This window comes from Anser anser (assembly GCF_964211835.1).
Source record: "Anser anser genome assembly, chromosome: 1".
In the NCBI taxonomy this organism is placed as follows: Eukaryota; Metazoa; Chordata; class Aves; order Anseriformes; family Anatidae; genus Anser; species Anser anser.
The window spans coordinates 145372438-145391182 of NC_139720.1; the positions used below are offsets into that span (position 1 = coordinate 145372438).

The 18745-nt window shown below is 38.2% G+C and overlaps 1 long non-coding RNA gene across 1 annotated transcript in view; it reads right to left on the reverse strand.

Annotated features, from left to right (window-relative positions):
- Positions 1-14227: 14227 nt before the first annotated feature.
- Positions 14228-18745, reverse strand: part of LOC310893034 — a 137248-nt gene continuing 132730 nt past the window's right edge. Inside the window, exons 3-4 of the long non-coding RNA XR_014578653.1 lie at positions 15149-15343; positions 14228-14558 (exon numbers count right to left, since the gene is read on the reverse strand). This is a non-coding gene — a long non-coding RNA (uncharacterized lncRNA). The remainder of the gene's footprint in view (positions 14559-15148; positions 15344-18745) is intronic.

Consider the following 18745-nt stretch of genomic DNA (forward strand, 5'->3'; position numbering starts at 1 on the left):
CTGTAGCTAATTAGGAAATATAGAAACCTCTGATACTAATCTATCAGCTTCAACAGAAAATCATTGCAAGAGGAGACATTGCAGCAATCAAAACACCTTAGCACGCAGCTGCGACTGTTGTTGGGTATGGACAGCAATGAAGTCAGACCTGTGCCTCCGGTCTCCCTCTGCCTCGCACAGGTAAAAACACACAACCGCAGACGGGAACCTTAGTTCCTATTTCAGAAGCAAGTGGTTTAATTGTTTGTCCGGCAGGTGGAACCCTGCTACTTCTTTTCCTGCCACAGATTCGCTTGACAGCAGCAGAGAGGAACAGCTTGTGCTGGCTGAGCTGGGCACTGCCTGCTCTGCTCCCACTGCCACCATCCCCTATAGATGTATAAGAGTTTCTGAAAAAAGGGAGGTGATGTTGTCTCCTGTGGGATATATTTCATTGCCCGACAGCAAATGAAGTTCTGTAATACTATCAACACAGAACAAGGCATCAAGCTCTTTTGACAAATGTGTGCTTTTTTTTCCCTCCTGCCTGCAGGTAAGTAGGTCATTTGTGAAGCCATATGTTATTTTCGGAAAGGATTCACACTGCCCACATCAGTGTTTTCCCAGCTTAGCTACATGCCTCTCACAGACTCACAGACCAGCAGAGTTTGGAAGGCACTTCTGGAGCTCCTTTAGTCCAGCCCACTGCTCAAGCAGGCCAACCCAGAGCAGGTTGCCCAGGATCAGGTCCAGGTGGCTTGTGAAGATCTTCAAGGATCTCTCCAGCATATTCTTTTCCAACAAACAAGACAGAGCCTCCTCAGGTCCCACAGAAGAGGATACGTTTGGCTGGTCAAATCGGGAGATGCTGCAGGGGTCACTATGGTACGTAGTAGCTGGGAAGGAGACCTCTGAGCACACGGCCCTCACCCAACAACACATTCCCATCTACAAACACAGGGTCACCTGCTCTGCAACAGGAAAGGCCGGTCACTGCCAGAGGGTGAGGCCAAAGGGGCTTTTCCAAAATGTGAGATGGCATGTTAGAATAGGGGCTCTGCACTTCCCGTGTGTAAGGTCAAGGTCTGACTGAGGAGAAACACAAGGCGAGAACTCACAGAGGGACAGTCACCCTTAGCTCTCAAGCAGCCCCTTTCACCAACGGAGAGTAAACGTTGTTTCTTTCATTCCTGTTAAACCCCCAAAGGTTTGCAGTGATTCAGGGAGTATCTGGCTAAAGAGCTCTAGGCCACTGATTTCAGTTTTATCCTTTGAAGCCTAAGCTTTCAACACTTTCCACAACACCTTTCTTATTTAAGCACATCTTAAGACTATTGCTTTTTCTAATACTGTTCCTTTATTATTACTTTGCTTTCCCACTCTCTTTTTCTATATTCCCCATGGGGAATGACTCACTATTCTCCCTTTAAACACGAGTCATCAGAACATTGATTGCGTTTGGTTTTTCCTTTTAAAATTATTTTATTGGTTAATATAAAATAATAAGCAGTTCTTCATTTTTGCCCATAAATTATTTGCTATTTGTATTTTTGCTAAGCTCCATCATCAACTAAGGTGAAAATCTTCTTCCTCTTCCCCTTCCCGTTCTCCTTTTCAATAAATAAGTCACTGTTACCTCTGGAATGATTTTAACTAAAAAGAACTCTTGTTCCTCACCATCTCACCTCATATATGACCTCAAGTCTCCCTTTCCCCCTCCACTCAGCTGCATGCTCCACTAGCCTTTTATTTCTAAGCGATATAGTTTTGCAAATACATACCTGCACACCTTCTTTGCTCAGAACATTACTGCACTAGAAGTTTTTCCTTCACATTGCATACGTATGTGTGTCAGATTAATTTTTCTCTAGATGGATTAGCTTCACATTTTCAACTTCTGCATCACTGCTTCCCCAAGAGTACTTGGAGCTACTCCCTGGCCTCCTTTCTGTGAAGCTTTGTCACTCCCAAGGGCTTCACTGTTTAACACTCCTATTCTTTCTGTTGTCTTCCTTTCTTCTCTCAGGCAGACCTGTCATTCCCTGGCTTGCCGCTTGCCTCAAAAGAACAGATAATGTAAAGAATGAGAGATATGTTTCAGGCTTTTTTGGGATTTTTTTTTTCATTATTCATTATTCTTCATGAGCTAGCACCTTATTTTTAGATACTGAAATTTAGATTGCCTCCACAGCTATAGACATGATACATCATATATAAGTACACTTTATATAGTCTCATATCAAAATGAAATATAATGTATATTCAGTGGAAAAAATGCATATTAATGATGTACTAAGGTTGTTTCAAGATTCAGCTAAAATTATTGAATTACAATGAGCTAGAAAACCTCCATTATCATCTATTACAAATGGCCACAAGTCTCTGAGCATGACTGTAGACAGGTTTCCTGCCCAGTTGGCTTCCAGCTGTTTGTTGACATAGCCAGCTCTGACCCTCCATCTACTTTTTTTTTCTTTTGGCATTGCTGTCAGGTTTGAACTTGTAAAAAGTCTCTAACTGACAGCATTGGAAATGGGACATATGATTTATTCATACAGTAAGCCTAACATGATAGCAGCATCACTGTAATTTTGATCTGGTGCATTCCATGGCTCTGCTACAAAATTAATAGGTCCAGTTTTCCCCTTCTATACTGACACAAAAATGCCTCAACTCCAGAGAGAGATATTCTGAGTAAACAAAGAACAGAGACCACTATGAAGACAACTAGATACATCCTTTGAATATGTCATTAAAGTAACGATGTTTCTGCGGAAACTGAAGTCACTTTCAAGGGAAAGGAAGAGCCACACTTGACAGAGGGCAGATAACATAATTTTGGTAATGTGCACAAGAATAGGATACCACTACATAAAGTAAGATATTGATTTGTTACATGTCAGTTGCAATGTGGTAACTGTTTGAGTTTACCAGAAAACACCTAAGAGGTAGCTTATCCTTCAGAGAAAGAGAGACAAGGCTGCCTCACATCTACCAATGAGGCAAGATATGCCAGTAAGCAATAGCAGTGGAACAGTTAACAGTAAATCCACTCCCTCCTGAATGTGAGGTCCATGACTGTAAAGACCTTCTGAGACACGTGTAAAGTCCTTGATGATTAGAATGTACCAGTGTCTAAGCTAAGCTGGAAACAAGTGTCCATCTTCAGTAGCAGGTTACAGTGGTAGTTTTGTTCCAGGGCCAGTGAAATTTTACACTGAGAGCATCAGCTCAGCCACCCAATGTTTGGCAATATGTTAATAACTTCAACCCACATTTAGTCTGCATTGTGAATTGGAAGCAAAACAATTCTCCTCAATTATCTCTTGCTTTGGCTTATTTTGTTGTAAACAGTTGTTTTATGTCATTAGGCCTGGAGGCAGAGGACAAAGTAAATAATGTTGTTCTGTTCTTTTTGCATTTCCATTTGTGGATACGAAATATATTTGGTGAGATGCAAAATTATTATTAATGGAAATAGTGAAAGGCTGGGCTAGCAACAAGTAAAGCTAGAGATTTCACTTGCAGCACTTGTGCACAGCAAACAAAAGGTCTGGGCACTGTTGTAACAACCACAGAAACATTACTAGGGAAGAAGCTTTCCCTGCCAAGTTCACACATATATTAATGACTTCATCATGAAAGATTTCACAGAATCATAGACTAATGCAGTGGTTGTGGTTGGAAGGGCCCTCTGGAGGCCGTCTGGTCCAACCCCTGCTCAAGCAGGACCACCCAGAGCAGGTTTCCCAGGACCATGTCCAAGCAGCTTTTGAAGGTCTCCAAGGAGGAGACACCACAACTTCTCTGGGCAGCCTGTGCCGGTGCTCCAACAACCACAGAGCACAGAAGTGCTGCCTGGTGTTCTTTTCACCACTTACAAGAGCCTGGCTCCGTCCTCTCTGCAGCCTCCCCTCAGGTATTTACAGACAGGGATGAGATCCCTCTGAGCCTCCTCTTCTCCAGACTGGGCAGTCCCAGCTCTCAGCCTCTCCTCACAGGAGAGGTGCTCCAAGCCCTCCATCACCTTGGTGGCCTCCCTTGGACTCTTTCCTGTACGTCCAGGGCTCTCTCGTACTGGGGGGGCCCACAGCAGGAGAGATTTTGCTCAGTATGCTAGAGAGAAACTTCTTTGGACAAAGTGTTCATTCCTGGCACAGACTATACATCTAATATCTGCTCCCAGAAGTGGAAACCTAAGCATGTCCACACCCCTCAGGTGCTGAGATCAGCCTCAGTGACATACAGTGATGGTGGGGAATACTTGGACTGCAGCTCCAAAAGATGTCATTTTGCTGTGGGAAGTATGTTTAACTCAATAAAGACTAATGAAGGAAATATACATCAAGGGAGTTTGTAGCTTCCCTGGATTATAAACTTTCAAGTGTGGACAGTGACAGTCTTCTTGTCCTTTTACAATGCTGCTGCTGCAGTACCACTTTCCAAGTGACTGATACAGAATAAATAAAATATTTGTACTGATAACTTCATAGGGTATCCTGCTGAAGTCACAAGACTGGTTATAGCTTCTGTTATTTCTGTTGAGCCAAGTATACATTTCTAATACAGATTAATAAAAGGATGCTTGTAATTAGGTGTAGATTAATTTCCCTTAAGTAAGTATGTTGTGTGCACTAGCGATTAAGTTAACAATGTTCTCAGTTTCATAATGTTTTCATAAAGCAACCAACAATTTGTTACATACTTCGCATTTTAAAATGACCATGGTTACAAGGGCAACAAGAGCTGCCTATGAGGGAATCCCCACAATCTTGGGGATTGTATACCATCAGTATACCATCGTCTTGATTATCCCACAAGAAAGATATAATACAGCATGCCTGTATGATCTTGTTATCCCGGTACTAGATAGGATAAGGGGCTTAAAAATCAGGACAACAGGGCCTATTTCTTATAGCACATCTTCTAAATAAAAGGCCTGAGGAGGGAGTGAAAACCTCCTCCCTCTGCTCTCCTTTGAACGAGCCAAGCAATAGAAGTCATGCCAAGCTATCTTGTGATCTCTGGCAAGAGAATTAAAGCATGAACTTCCCACCTGTGGCCCCTTGCCTTCACTCAGGGGAAGGGAGCCCTGTTTCCACCAAATGTTGAGGAGATGAGTGCTTTGTCTCTGCACAGGCTCTCCCGGAGTTATTCCACTGAGGGAACAGCTTCCCTCCCCTGAGCTGTGGGTGCTGCTGGTGAGTAATTGCCTTAGCTAAGCCCGGGCTTTTCACAGTCTGGCAGATATCAAAAGTTCAGCTGTAATCTTTACTAGTCTCAAGTGTCTCTTCTCACACAAAAGGTCTGGAGTCACAGTACCTTTCAAGTGCTGCTTTCTTTTTCTACTCCCAGAGTTTGTGATGTGGCCAGATGCAGTGGTGTGTTCCTTGGTAACAGACCTGCCTTGACCACAGGTACAACACCATAAATACATAGCTGACCTCTACAGACATCATCCTGCAACATTACTTCCCAGAAACACAGTGTAGAAAACCCCCACTGGCCTATTGGACTCACAGAAATCTTTGGAGTTCAGAATGCAAGTCAGCAGCAGGGCAAAAGGATCTGTGACAGCATTTCCAGTTGCATCTGCCTTATCTGCCAGGATTTGAAGCAATTCTGAAAGAATTATCTCAGAGATTTTATGGAAATATAATATTTCACAATCCACATATATAATTCACACAGAGTATGCTTGAAACACGGAAATGTTTTTAAAGATGGACAGACATAAAAATAATCACTTCAGTACAATCCATTTATCCCTTCTTTGTTGCAATCAAATTTCAGTACCTCAGAGCAAACATCAAACATTTCATATTACTCAGTATTTTTACTGCAGTAGATCAGCATTTCTAAAAACATCTAACACCCAGTGTCCTGTCTTAACAACACTAAAACATCAGGATTCTAGGACCAAAATTGAGTTATCTATCATGAACATGAGACAAAATAGACTGGATACATGTATTTGTTCATAATGCAACTTTTGTAGGAAACATCAGGAAGGCAGGCAGGCAGGCAGGCAGGAAGGAAGGAAGGAAGGTTGGTTTGTAAATATTTTGCTTCTCTATGCCAAACAAATGCTAAGGAAATGACTACACAGCTACCAAAAAAAAAAAAAATTTCAACATCCAGAAAATTTGGAAATTGATGAGGCAGCTGAATTATCCCAGTGGAGTTTGGAAGGCACCTACATTTACCCTGCTGGGAGCTAATCACACCTCTTTTAGCAGCTTTTCACCTCCATTAATATAAAGCCGATATACAATCAGATCCAGCGTCAAAACCTACTCACCACCTCCAAGGTCTGAAGCTCTATTAGGAAATCATTTTATGACACCCAGGAACTCTTTCACACCTATGCTGAGCATTGCATGTCCCTGAGAGGAAAGTAGTGATGATTTCAGGGGTGCTCCGCTGATGAGATCACACCTATTAGCAGTCAGGCAGCTCTCTAATGTGGTGTCAGTAAATAAAGTACTCCACAGCCTGCTCAGGGAAGCAGAAGGTAGGAAAGGGATGGGGAGCACTTCTGCTTGAGGCAAAGGTGACTGAAGTGAAGCAAAGTCATCTCTGTTTGGAGATGTGGGAGCTGTGCTGAGGGATTCAGAGTTTAGGGCAGGGTGAGCAGGTCTGACTGGGGCAGGAAGATAAAATAGTGAGCGTATGGCAGCAGGGGCACAGGCAAGGAGTGACAGGCAGGCAGGGAAGCTGCTCTCCTACCACGCTCCTCCTGCTGCTGAGCAGAGCTTTCCCAGACAATGCCTATTACCACCTGGTGATTTATAGTCCTCTCTCTCAGATGAACCAAAACACATGTCTCTGCTGATGGACTGTGTTCTGCAAAGCATGAGGTTTTGCAGTACAGATGCTCCGTGTTATCGCCTACAAAGCAAATGTGGGAATATTTATCTATTTTTTATAATACAACAATATATTTTCCCAGATTCTCTTGACTGAACACGTTGCTAACAAGAGTGCATTCAGCTTTCCTTATTGTCTTTGGAAGAAAGAGAGAAAATATTAAAAAGTTGAAGACTCGAAGGTAATTTTTAAAAAGAAAAACAAGCTTTCAACCCCATCTGTGATTCTTTGTTCTCACAACTGTTCTAAAATCTACATTACAATATTGCTCATTAGCTGCATCTTATTAAGCATGGCATTACCCAGAGGAGATTGGTCATACTAACTGGTCGGTTCACCACTGTAATAGAAAACAAACAATGTCATACCATGTGAGCAGGCATATTGCATGCTAGTAGCTGAATGTAAGCCCTCTTTATGGGATAGAAGTTGAGTCAGATATTAAACAGCACTGAGGTTCTAACACTCAGGAGATTGATGGAAAGTTTGTTGTATTTGTTTCAAAGTTTATAAGAGCATCTTCCTTAAACATTCATAAGACCATTTCAATTTGTACAGCTTATTCATTGATAAGTGTTAATAGATGCCAGGAAGTCAGACCATTTGTCGTAAAATGCATTTCCTTATAATGCTTTCTTAAACTGGAATTAAACAGATCACCACAATCAATTCTTGGATATATAACTTGATGTGTGTTTCTATTGATTCTCAATCTCACTGACATGAATCAAGCATATTTCATTGTGAAGAATAAGATATCTCAAAGGCTTTGAGAATCACCAAGTATATCTTAACCACTAGAGGAAATGCTTTTGTGAGAGTCTGTTTTAGAAAAGGGGCACTTTCACGTCTCTGTGTGTTCAAACAATTATAACTTGTCAGTTTCTTTGTGATCCTTTGTCACTTGAGCCTTCCTGCCACAATCACCAGGTTAGTTTGCTTGACTATTAATGATGTTCTCCCATTGTCTCACAACTCCGCTGCTCTTGCTCTCAGGCAACTAAGTCCACGTTTCATTATTTTTTTCTACTGAAATTAGGCTGTACCTACTTTGCTTCTTTTGACATATTTTGAAAGTATACCTAGAATAACAATATCTAGCTACTAAATGTAAATGAGTAGATTTCTTTGAAATGTATATATGTGCTACTAATAAACGTAATTCTCAAACATTTACTAGAAAGTGCAGCAAATACATATATATGTACAGTACTTTAGAGCTGCTAAGAAAAACAAATTAAATTAGAAAAGAGTTTAAAATATATCATGTTTGAAGGTAATGTTCGTATCATTAACCTACTTTGAGCTATCTTGATCAATTCAAGGCTCTACTTAAAATTATATTAAAAAAAAAAAAAAAGGAAAGAAAAAAAAGAAAAAGAAAAAAAGAAAAAGAAAAAGAATTCATCACAGCAGATATTTAATTTTAACACCTTCATCTGTTAAAAAAAATGTAAAAATAAAGGAGAAAAATACAAAATAATCCAAATAATAAACCAACCTGCATATAAGCAATCAATGCAGCTGCAAACGGACAAGCACAGTTCTGGCAAATATTAAAACAAGATTACAGCCTCTGACATGTTGAAGTAATCCACCTGACATACTCATCTGATAGTAACCTTACTGTAGTATGACACTTTGTTTTGGACACAAAATTTCAAGGAAGATATGAACCCATCAAAGAGAGAACAGAAGAGTATGACCAAAAGTCATATGACGTTACATAAGAGGAAAACAAATATAAGTTAGAACAATTATAAAATAATGAGATGATCACCTTACAGTACATAAAAAGTTGTCTTTGGAAGGAAGAACCTCCTCTTCACTGGTAGGCAGTAATGTGTTTAAATAACAAAAAAGCAGATTACAGTTAGACATTAAAGAACAGACTGTTATAGTAAAGACAAGCTCTGGAATAGATTGCATGGACAGGGTGTCAAATTATTTGCCGATCTTTAGGAAAACATTGCCTAAATATTTTTTGGAGGAGATCTGGTAGAATTAACCCTATCTTGTAGTAGTGCATGGAATGGAAGGCTGTAGCTTTTCCTATGATTCTATGTTCTTAATTTTAAGCATAATATGTACTAGATTCAGTTGGTCTTTAATTTGCATTAAATGGTTTCCTGAGTTGAAACAAACCTTGAAAGAGTGAATGAATTTAGAAACCTATGAATGCCAGGCATTCAATATCAAAGGTCATTTTTGAAAGTTGACTTTAATCACTTCAGTTTCCAAGAACACTATATGAAATCAGCTGCTAACAACTTTGACCAGATGTGCATTATCAAACAACCTCTGTAGATGCCATACCTCAGAAATACTTGAATTCCTCTGAATTATCTTTGTTAACAGAAAATGCTTGCAAATTCAGAAGCCATGGACTAAACTAGAATGGAGAAGAGACTAAATGACTGCTAGGGGTGCCTTCTTCTAAAACCCCTTTTACAAACAGGAATACACTATAATCTTGTTATGTTTACTTCTAAAACTGTCTGCCTCCTTCTGATATCTTCATATGATGTAGGAAAATTTGCATTTCTCAGGCTGTGTTCACATCTTGAAAAGAGATAGGACTTTCCATCTCCAGAACTTTATTTTGATATCTTCACCATCACTAAACCACATAAAAAGAACGCAGACTTCAGGTAATGTACATCAATAAAGTACCACAAATGCTGTGGAAATTTGGTAATTAAGAACAGTGGAAGATCTAGCCTAAAACTGTAGTTGAATGGGGAAATGGGGCTCTGCTAAGATTTACAAATCTTGCATAGAGGGATAGCATTTCTCTACGTGGTGTTTTGTTTGTTTGTTGTTTAATATTTCAGTAGTTTGCAGGCAACTATAGAAGTCCTTATATAAGCAAGCTTATTTGAGTAATTTTTTGATTAATATCTCCCCACCAAATTTGTTTGCATCTTGGATTTTGAGAATGGTGTATGCATAATCATTTGTTACTACCACAGCCTCTGTTTGCTCAATTGATTGTTTTGTTATTGTCTTTATGTCTGCTCATTTATACAAGTGAAATTATCTTGCCTTTTTCTCTTCTCTCACTGTTTTCTCAGATCATTTAACAACGAGCTACATTTTCCACATAGCCCTTTCAAATGGGATGAAAATGGAGAAAAGTATTGGGGAGGGACAGAAAACTGAAAAGTCAGTGTCAAATCTGTACTAAGTAATTTCCTTGCTGACAGTGATTTTTCTGTTTTTCCAAAAATCATTGTCTTCCTGGTTACATGCATTTCATTTTTCCTATAAGGTCATACTCAGTGATTCATTCCTGCAATTTATTTTTATTTCAATCTAGAAATACTGAGATTGTATTTCTCTTTTGCAGGAAACAAAACAAAACAAAAATATATTTTTTGTAGTAACCATTAAAATGCACTGAAAATTACAAAAAACAGGTAAGTCATTATATTCCCACTTCTTTGGTGGTTTTTTTTTTTTAAATATTATTTACAATATTATTGCCACCTCATTCCTGAATAACCAACATTGTATGCCATAGCCTGCAGTGAGGGTCTTCTTGAACTCTGCTGCTGGGTGTGTGCTAGATTGTAGCCCAGACCATTTGCCTACTCAGGACACGCTCACAGTTTTTTATCACCTCCACATATCACAGGCTGGGGTGCCAGGGTAATCAGTTATTGATTACCCCTCCTTCTGTCCAGGAGGATAGGGAAGAAATTGGCACATACCTCGCACCAACTATCAGAGCATATTATTTCTCCTTTTTGTCTGGATGGTTAGCAAATGTGAACTAGACCAGAGACAGACTGGAAGTGTGCCTGTCTGAGGAGGGATTCCTTCCTTTCACCTTTCACTGTGCCTCAGCATGGCGCCTATACATCTGCGCTGACCTCAGTCAGCTTGCATACTCAAAGTCTAACAAGTGTGACACAAAAGTGAGTTTCACAGGCTTAAAAAATAACAAGTATTCTGTTCCCTGAGTAGCAATATGTTAGTCCTTAAATTATGTAAGACACTAAATTGCAAATGATTGTGCTGTGGCTAATATTTAGGAAACCTGCAAATAAACAGCTGGCCTGCTTGGTTTTTTTGTTGTTGTTTTGTTTTGTTTTGTTGTTTTTTGTTTGTTTATTTGTTTTGTATATATCTGTCACCTACCCAATGTAATATAGGAAAGTATAATACCATTTTGCTTCATTAAATTAGCTCACATTGTTGTGGGCCTTGTCACATAAAATAAGAATGTTTCTGTGTTCTGCTAATCTGCAGAGTGAACAAGGAACAAAAAGAGTGAAGAACAAGGTGGGAAGGGGAAAAAGCAGAAAATAGCCACTCAGCATAGGCTGTCAGTTGAAGAGTAAGATGTCGTCTAGACATAAAATAGAGATTGTCACAAACAATTTCCCCTGAAGTAGTGTAGAAGCAGAGAACCAAAATGTGGCTATCCGAGCCATTGCTTTTTCTTAATATCCTGTTATTATAGCACAGCTAGGCCCTATCCTGTAATAAGAGCAAATAATATTATTAAAAGGAGAATCATGTGGAGAGGAGAGGAGAGGAGAGGAGAGGAGAGGAGAGGAGAGGAGAGGAGAGGAGAGGAGAGGAGAGGAGAGGAGAGGAGAGGAGAGGAGAGGAGAGGAGAGGAGAGGAGAGGAGAGGAGAGGAGAGGAGAGGAGAGGAGAGGAGAGGAGAGGAGAGGAGAGGAGAGGAGAGGAGAGGAGAGGAGAGGAGAGGAGAGGAGAGGAGAGGAGAGGAGAGGAGAGGAGAGGAGAGGAGAGGAGAGGAGAGGAGAGGAGAGGAGAGGAGAGGAGAGGAGAGGAGAGGAGAGGAGAGGAGAGGAGAGGAGAGGAGGAGAGGAGAGGAATTCTGCTCCATGATACCTGGTGATAGCATGTCCTCAAATATGTCTAAAATCTGTGGCAAGTACTGTGGTAGTGCCCTGGGTAACAGACTGGAAATGCTACAGTAACTTCCTCTTTCAAACTTTTCCAGTATAAAATGTGAGATTTATTAATAGATCAAGTGGAACAGTGGAATTTTCCTTTTACGTTAAAAAAAAAAATAGTTAAAAGAAATCAGTGTTTCTTGCACTTTGAGTTGTCATCAGATTTTCAGATTTCCCGGTTTTAATATACCATAGACAATACTAAAACATCGAGCAGTATAAATGAATGTTCCTGATGATAGCAACCAAGGAAAAGCCTGCACATGGCAACACGTGTTTCAGTCCTTCTTACACCAGTCCTTTGGTTTTAAACAAAAACCGATGACATCAGAGAGGCGGATGATCACATCAGGGAAATTGCTCTCTTGCCAGAGGAAAAGCTGAGAAGCTTATGGCAGTTGTGTGGCATCCTTTCTGGCATATGAAAAGGTTAGTCAACAGGCTGGAACCGTGGGATAAGCACCTTATCTTCATCTACTGAGATCATCTTTCATTAACTAATTTAGATGGAGGTGGGCATAGAGGTGGGTGGAAAGGAATGTATCCTATGTAACTTTTAGCAGTAAATGCAGGTGCCTACATAAAGAGCTTAATCATACGAATTTTTCCCCATAGTCAACAGAATGGGGAAGACAGAGAGATCTCAGCAGATGTTCTAGTCCATCTCCAGAGGAAACCATCTATCTTCCCTGATCACATACAAGCCTAGGAAAAACTAAATTTTTGGTTCAAGTAGCTCTACCAGATGCCTAAACCTGGGCAGCATTTCTTAGGCCATTACCTCAAATTTTCTTCAGTCACTCTTTTGATCAGATGAGTTTAGATCATTCTTTCTATTTTCTGAAACTGAACTATTTTTTTCAGGCTGCCTGCAGATTTGAGAGGACAACATTACATTGTTGGGTGGTCATTGTTCGTTTGTTTGTGTGTTTGTTTTTCTGCATTTGATTTTCATTGGACCATTGGAAAGAAGAGGTTTCATTCAAAGCAGACCCTGAATCCAAAGAAGGGGATTCAAAATTACTTTCCTTTAATCACCTCTACGCTATAACATAAATTTTATTTCTATCTGTTCACTATTTTTCTGTATCAGTAGTAGATATCTCAAAAATAGGGTATTTGAATTGAGACATATTTTTCAGCTTTTAGTGTCTCTTGAATCGTTTCACTTGTTTTGATTGAAATTTTGTAGTGGGAGGGATGTTGAAAAATCGAATGACTAGTGAAGTATAACCAGCATCCAAGATAGTGTGAAGAATGTGAAGCTAAATTACCTAGGGGCTGATATATAATACTTTTGTCAGAGACTTATACTTGTTGAGGTATAAATTGCATACAGAGGAATTTTAATGTGTGGCAGTTTGTGGAATTTTGCCATTAGGTTGTTTTTCAGTATGAGTGGAAGAATTTGAACAACTCAGATACTATCCATCATTTGATGGCATATCCTCTAAACAAGTGTAGGGTTGTGTGTGGCTTTCCAACAGCCTTCTACCCATAGATACTTAATCCTCCCCAAAATATTCACACTTCTGGGTGCTCACCAAGTCACTTGTATACTGTTTAGTGTCAGTGTCCAAAGAGTCTATCTGGCTAAAAACAGGCATCTGCAGTGCATGTGCCTACTTCTGAAGCTGTTATCCCAATGTCCCATTTAAACCACTGGAGAGAATCAGAGTTCTGTTCATCAGCTCCTTAGGAGATGTCTTCACAGATTCTGCTGACCTAAACCTTTCACTTCAGTTGAACACATGCTTCATTGACCATAAAGCCAATCTGGGGTGACTAGCTCACATGAAGATGTCTGTGATGTTGGTGTCTGAAGTTAGGTGAGAAGACTTCTTTTTGTGGTTAAAATGGTCACAAGAGAACTACAGACACTGTCTACTGCCACTGCAGTACCTGGTTTTGACACAGGCTTTCAGCACCCCTAATGGAAAATATGACTATTTCTCAAGTCATTCTTGGATCTGTATAAAGTAGTGCCATTAATATGACTTGTTTGTGTGGGATTTTTTTTTGGTTTTGTATTGTATTGTATTGTATTGTATTAGCTTGGTTTGGTTTTAATAAATACAGTATCACATACAATGTATGCTTAGACATTTCTTTTTCTGGAAATCTAGTCCCCCTCTCTGTGAGACCCTCCAGTGCTGTTCTTGTCCAAAGGAAGTTCCAGCAGGATAAGGGAGGGAGGGAACAACAAAGTCCATTAATTTGACTATCATGTCTGACGTTGCTCCGGAAACTGTGGTTCAGTGGCCTACTACCCATCTAGACCATGGTAATTTAGTAGCTGCTACTTAACAAGTAGCGGGTCATGTCTGTTATTTGCTGAGAACATTATTTTCAAAGATTGTTCCCTATCATGTTTCAAGAATATAATACACCAGCCATTTCCTGAAGAAAAAAAAAAAAAAAAGATACAGTCCTTACTTCAAAGAGTTAGCAGTGTTAAAGTCGTTTATTTAGCTTGTAAAGCATGATTTACTTCATTTTTCACTGTTGTGTATATTCTGAGGTCTTAGGACACAGGAGAAATTCATACACTGATATCTTTCGCTACTTGCTTCCACCAAATCGGATATTCGGGTGACTGAAGCTGGTATATGATGTCAGTGATAGGCTCTGCTGCAGGATAGGATTTGTTTTGGCAATCAGTCCTTGGGGAGGCTTTCGGCATTTACACGTTCAGATTTCTTGGGTGGCATTTGAACACCAGGAGGCAGCTCAGTTTCTGTCCATGGTGCTGATCTCTTCGGAAGCCTTCCTGGTACTGCTTCGGGGGAAAAAAAAAAAAGGATAAAAAAGGCAAAAATAATAGGTTTACTGGAAACTCAATGAAATTACAGGGAATTAAATGCATGAATTAAATTTTAAAACACTAATACTAATTATTGTATTATAAATACCATAATTAATAATTAATTTAATGCTTAATAATTCATATATTATAAATATTAATGTATGCCTCCTGCCAATTTATATGTCTTGAAATTACAACCCAAAACCCTTCTACAAATTACAAAAAGAAGTTAATCAAGAAAATTCATAAATTAAGATAAATATGTGTCTTTCAGTTTTCTTCTACATGCTTCTTCTTGTTACTTGTTGTCATTTAACCCATCAGGAAGCTAAGCACCACCACACAGCTATTCGTTCACCTCCACTTGGTGGGAGGAGAAAGGGAATCAGAAGAGTAAAAGTGAGAAAACTCGTGGTTTGAGATAGTTTAATAAGTAATGTAAAAGATGTGCACACAAGCAAAATAAAGAATTCATTTACTACTTCCCATAGAAAGGCAGATGTTTAGCCATCTATAAAAGTAAAGCTTCATCAAACATAACAGTTACTTGGGAAGACAAATACCATAACTCTGAATGTCCACCCATCCTCAGTCATTGTGATGTTCTCCCCCCTTTCCACCTCTTTCTTTCATGCAGCTTTAGTGCCAAGAATGATGTTATATGGTATGGAATATATCTTTGATCAGTTTGAGTCAACTGTACTGGCTGTGTTCACTACCAGCTTCCTGTACACACACAGCTTACTTGGGGTTGGTCACTGTAAGAAACAGAAAAAAAATCTTGCTGTGTAAGCACTGTTCAGCAATAACTAAAATGTCGGTGTACTATCAACACAATTTAATGCAAATCCAGAAGATATGAAGTGGCATAATACAGATAATTAACTCTATCCCATACCAAATCAGTACATTAGAGAGAGGGTGTACATTAGAGTACATAAGCAGAGAGGGTGAGATTGCATTTTGAATACTTACATTCAGATTGATTTAAAACAAGTATATATCCACAAAACACATGTAAAGAAGCATTAAGTCAGTAAGAAGGCAAGTGGGAAGGGCTACTGAGTTTCAGAAGCACCTCTCATTTATTGAGATAAGTTTCATGAGTTTTATATGAGAAATGTTTCTATATTGCCCAAAAGTCGTTTCAGATTTGCTATCTTCCACAAAAGCACACAAGTTCTTTTTCTTGTTCTCATTACATCTAAGAGATGCAGGATGGATAGCCTGTAAACCACAGAGCATGTAATAAATAATGAATCACTTTGAAACATTACTTTTATGAAAAGTCACATACAAGTGTGATGTTTACTTGTAATTTGTTTAAGTTATAAAAACACTAGCAGAGAGTGTGACTTCCCAATAAATCTGCTGGAGTACAGGGTAATGAAGCCTAGCTTCTTTTCTTTTCTTATTTTTTAATTTTTCACCTCTGTTAATTTATGAGCCCTTTCCAAAATTATGCTCCAAAGCACATTTTTTAGTAAATTCCCCAAGTCAAATGCATCTGCAGAATTGTCACGAGGTTCACTTCAGTTTCACATTTTCCCTGTTTCAAGTTCAAGGAACAACAAACAAATCACTGAAAAACACCAGCTTTCATGCTATTTGCATTTGCCTCCCAAATATGTCAAAACAGTAATACCTTAAGGATTATTTCACAAATGTGAACTCATTTATTTATAGTTATTTTTTCCATAAATAAAGCAATAGAAGTAATTATTCTAATTAGAATATGAATTATTCAAAACTGCCAAAGAAAATTGTTCTGCCAGTGTCAGTTGCATTTCTGCTTTAGTAAAAATTACATTCTAAATTGGAGACCTAAGCTTCTTACAGATCTATAAACATGTTTAGCATGTCTATGCAAGTTTCCTACTTACTTGTGCTGCTGTGACTCAGGTTTCCAGGAACCATAGATTTTAAAAGTTCACCTGGTCTTTTCTTGAGTATACCAAGGTGACAGCAATTTTGACTATGAAGTGGGCTCTATTTTGACATGAAGGCACCCAGAGACCCCAGAATGCCTTACAAACACAACCAAGGAGTAGCTCTAGGTAAAAAGGTTTTTTTTGGCCAACATTTGATCTTATCCTACTAGCTTCAAAGGTGCCTCAGGAGATTGGTATTGGACATTCTAATCCCAGTCTTCTTTCAAAATCCTTCTTGCTGGGATCAGATGAAGTTTTATCAAGTATCTCACAATGTGGAATCATTTTTGCCATTTACACTTTACTTTGCAGACTAAGACTCCTGTAATAAATCTATAGCATTTGGGGACTCAGTTTTATTTCTTTAATTCACCCATTTTTTCACATCTTGATCCAAGTTTCACTGAAGTCAATGACAATAATTCTGCCAGGCACTGAAACAGTCCCCTTGAATTGGGATTACGCACTTACTGATACATAGAAGCTACGAGACATTATTCAGAATTTTATCAATATGGATTTGGATGCCAAATATTTTCTGACTGCATTTAAAGTACTAGCTTAGATCAGAGAAATAAAGGGGGGGGGGGGGGAAGCGTTTTTTTGATAAAAACATTCTCAAGATAAAGAGGACATTTTTGTCAACTGTTAAGAACATTCTACTGAAAGTATTAGTTAGCTTTGACTTATTGGTTTCAAATACCAAAAATGCAGTAACTGAATTTATCATTTAAAATTTGTAAACCCATTACTGGAACCACTGAAATCTACAGGATCAGCCTGATTAACAATTAGTTATCCATAGGAAGATCTGAACTACGGATAGCAGAGCCTGGTTCATAAATAGTAGTAATGGACACCAAAACATAAAAGTAATATTTAGTTTAAACAACTTTCATTATAGATGTGGTAAGAAAGCAGTAAAGAATTAAAAAAATAACAAAATGGTTAACAAATAAGAAAGAACTATGCTCTGTGCCAAATTAATCTATGTACAGGGTCCTACAAAATGCCCAGGCAGTATCTAAGGTTTACTGAAACCCTTAAACTAAAATAAACATTTTTACATTGTATCTTAAAAATAAATAAATAAAATAAAATAAAATAAAATAAAATAAAAATAAAATAAAATAAAATAAAATAAAATAAGTAAAATAAAATAAAATAAATATTATCAAGGTAATCCAGTTGTTTTCCCATTCTGCTCCAAATCCTTTGAAATTACTTTATGAATTCAAAGGGAACACTTTTCTGTTCTTGAAATTTAAGTTTGTTTTTTTTTTTAATCTCATGAATTTCAACCAACATGTTCTAAAAGAAATAGATATTCTCCATTCAGCTTCAGCTCAGTGTTATGACAGTCTGCTAGACAACATTTATGAATGTGCATTAGTAAAAGAAAAAATACAAACCAATGTACTTCTCCTGCAAAGTTTTAGATTACTCAGCAATCACAGAATAGTAACTCGTGGTCATAAAAGATTATCCTATTGAAAATAGATAGCATTTGAGACCAGAATTATTGGCTTTGTGAATCTTGTCATTAAATATGCAAGTTTTCCAATTTTACAGTTTTACATAAATTTAGAATATCTTTCATAACATCTAACTCTTGTAGAACTTATAGTTAAACAGTGCCTTTATAAATTCCTAAACACTTTAAATACCACATTTCCCTCACATTCCTCCAAGGATATATCTACCATGATATTCTTTTCCCACAGTAATTACAAACACTCTGCAAATTCCTGAGAGAAGTAGATGTGTTTATAAAATCATATATCAGATGAATGTGATGAGAAGAATGACTTCAAGGAGGATAAAATCAGAATAATTTTACTTTTTGTTTTCATTTTAGCTGTAAATATTATTTCAAGTTCTCTGGCTTAACAATAATGAAATGAGATATTTTCCATTTTTATGTAGCCAGATGATTTAATTTGAAAAGACTAAATTATATTTCTCATAGATCATTTATAAATTAGATCACAGAATTCTGAAAATGACTGAATTGTGTCCTGATGGCTGTATGCAGCTGGTTGGCCACTGAGAAGCTGACACTTTTTTCTTTTTTTTTTTTTTCTGGTAATATGAGTGGCTTCTACAATAAGGATTACCATTCTGATTCTCCTCTCTTTGCCCACACGTTTTGCCTTGTGTGTGTTTTTTAAGATACTGATAAGAACATACAATAATTTTCCTAAAGGAAAGGAACAGGGAGCAAATGAA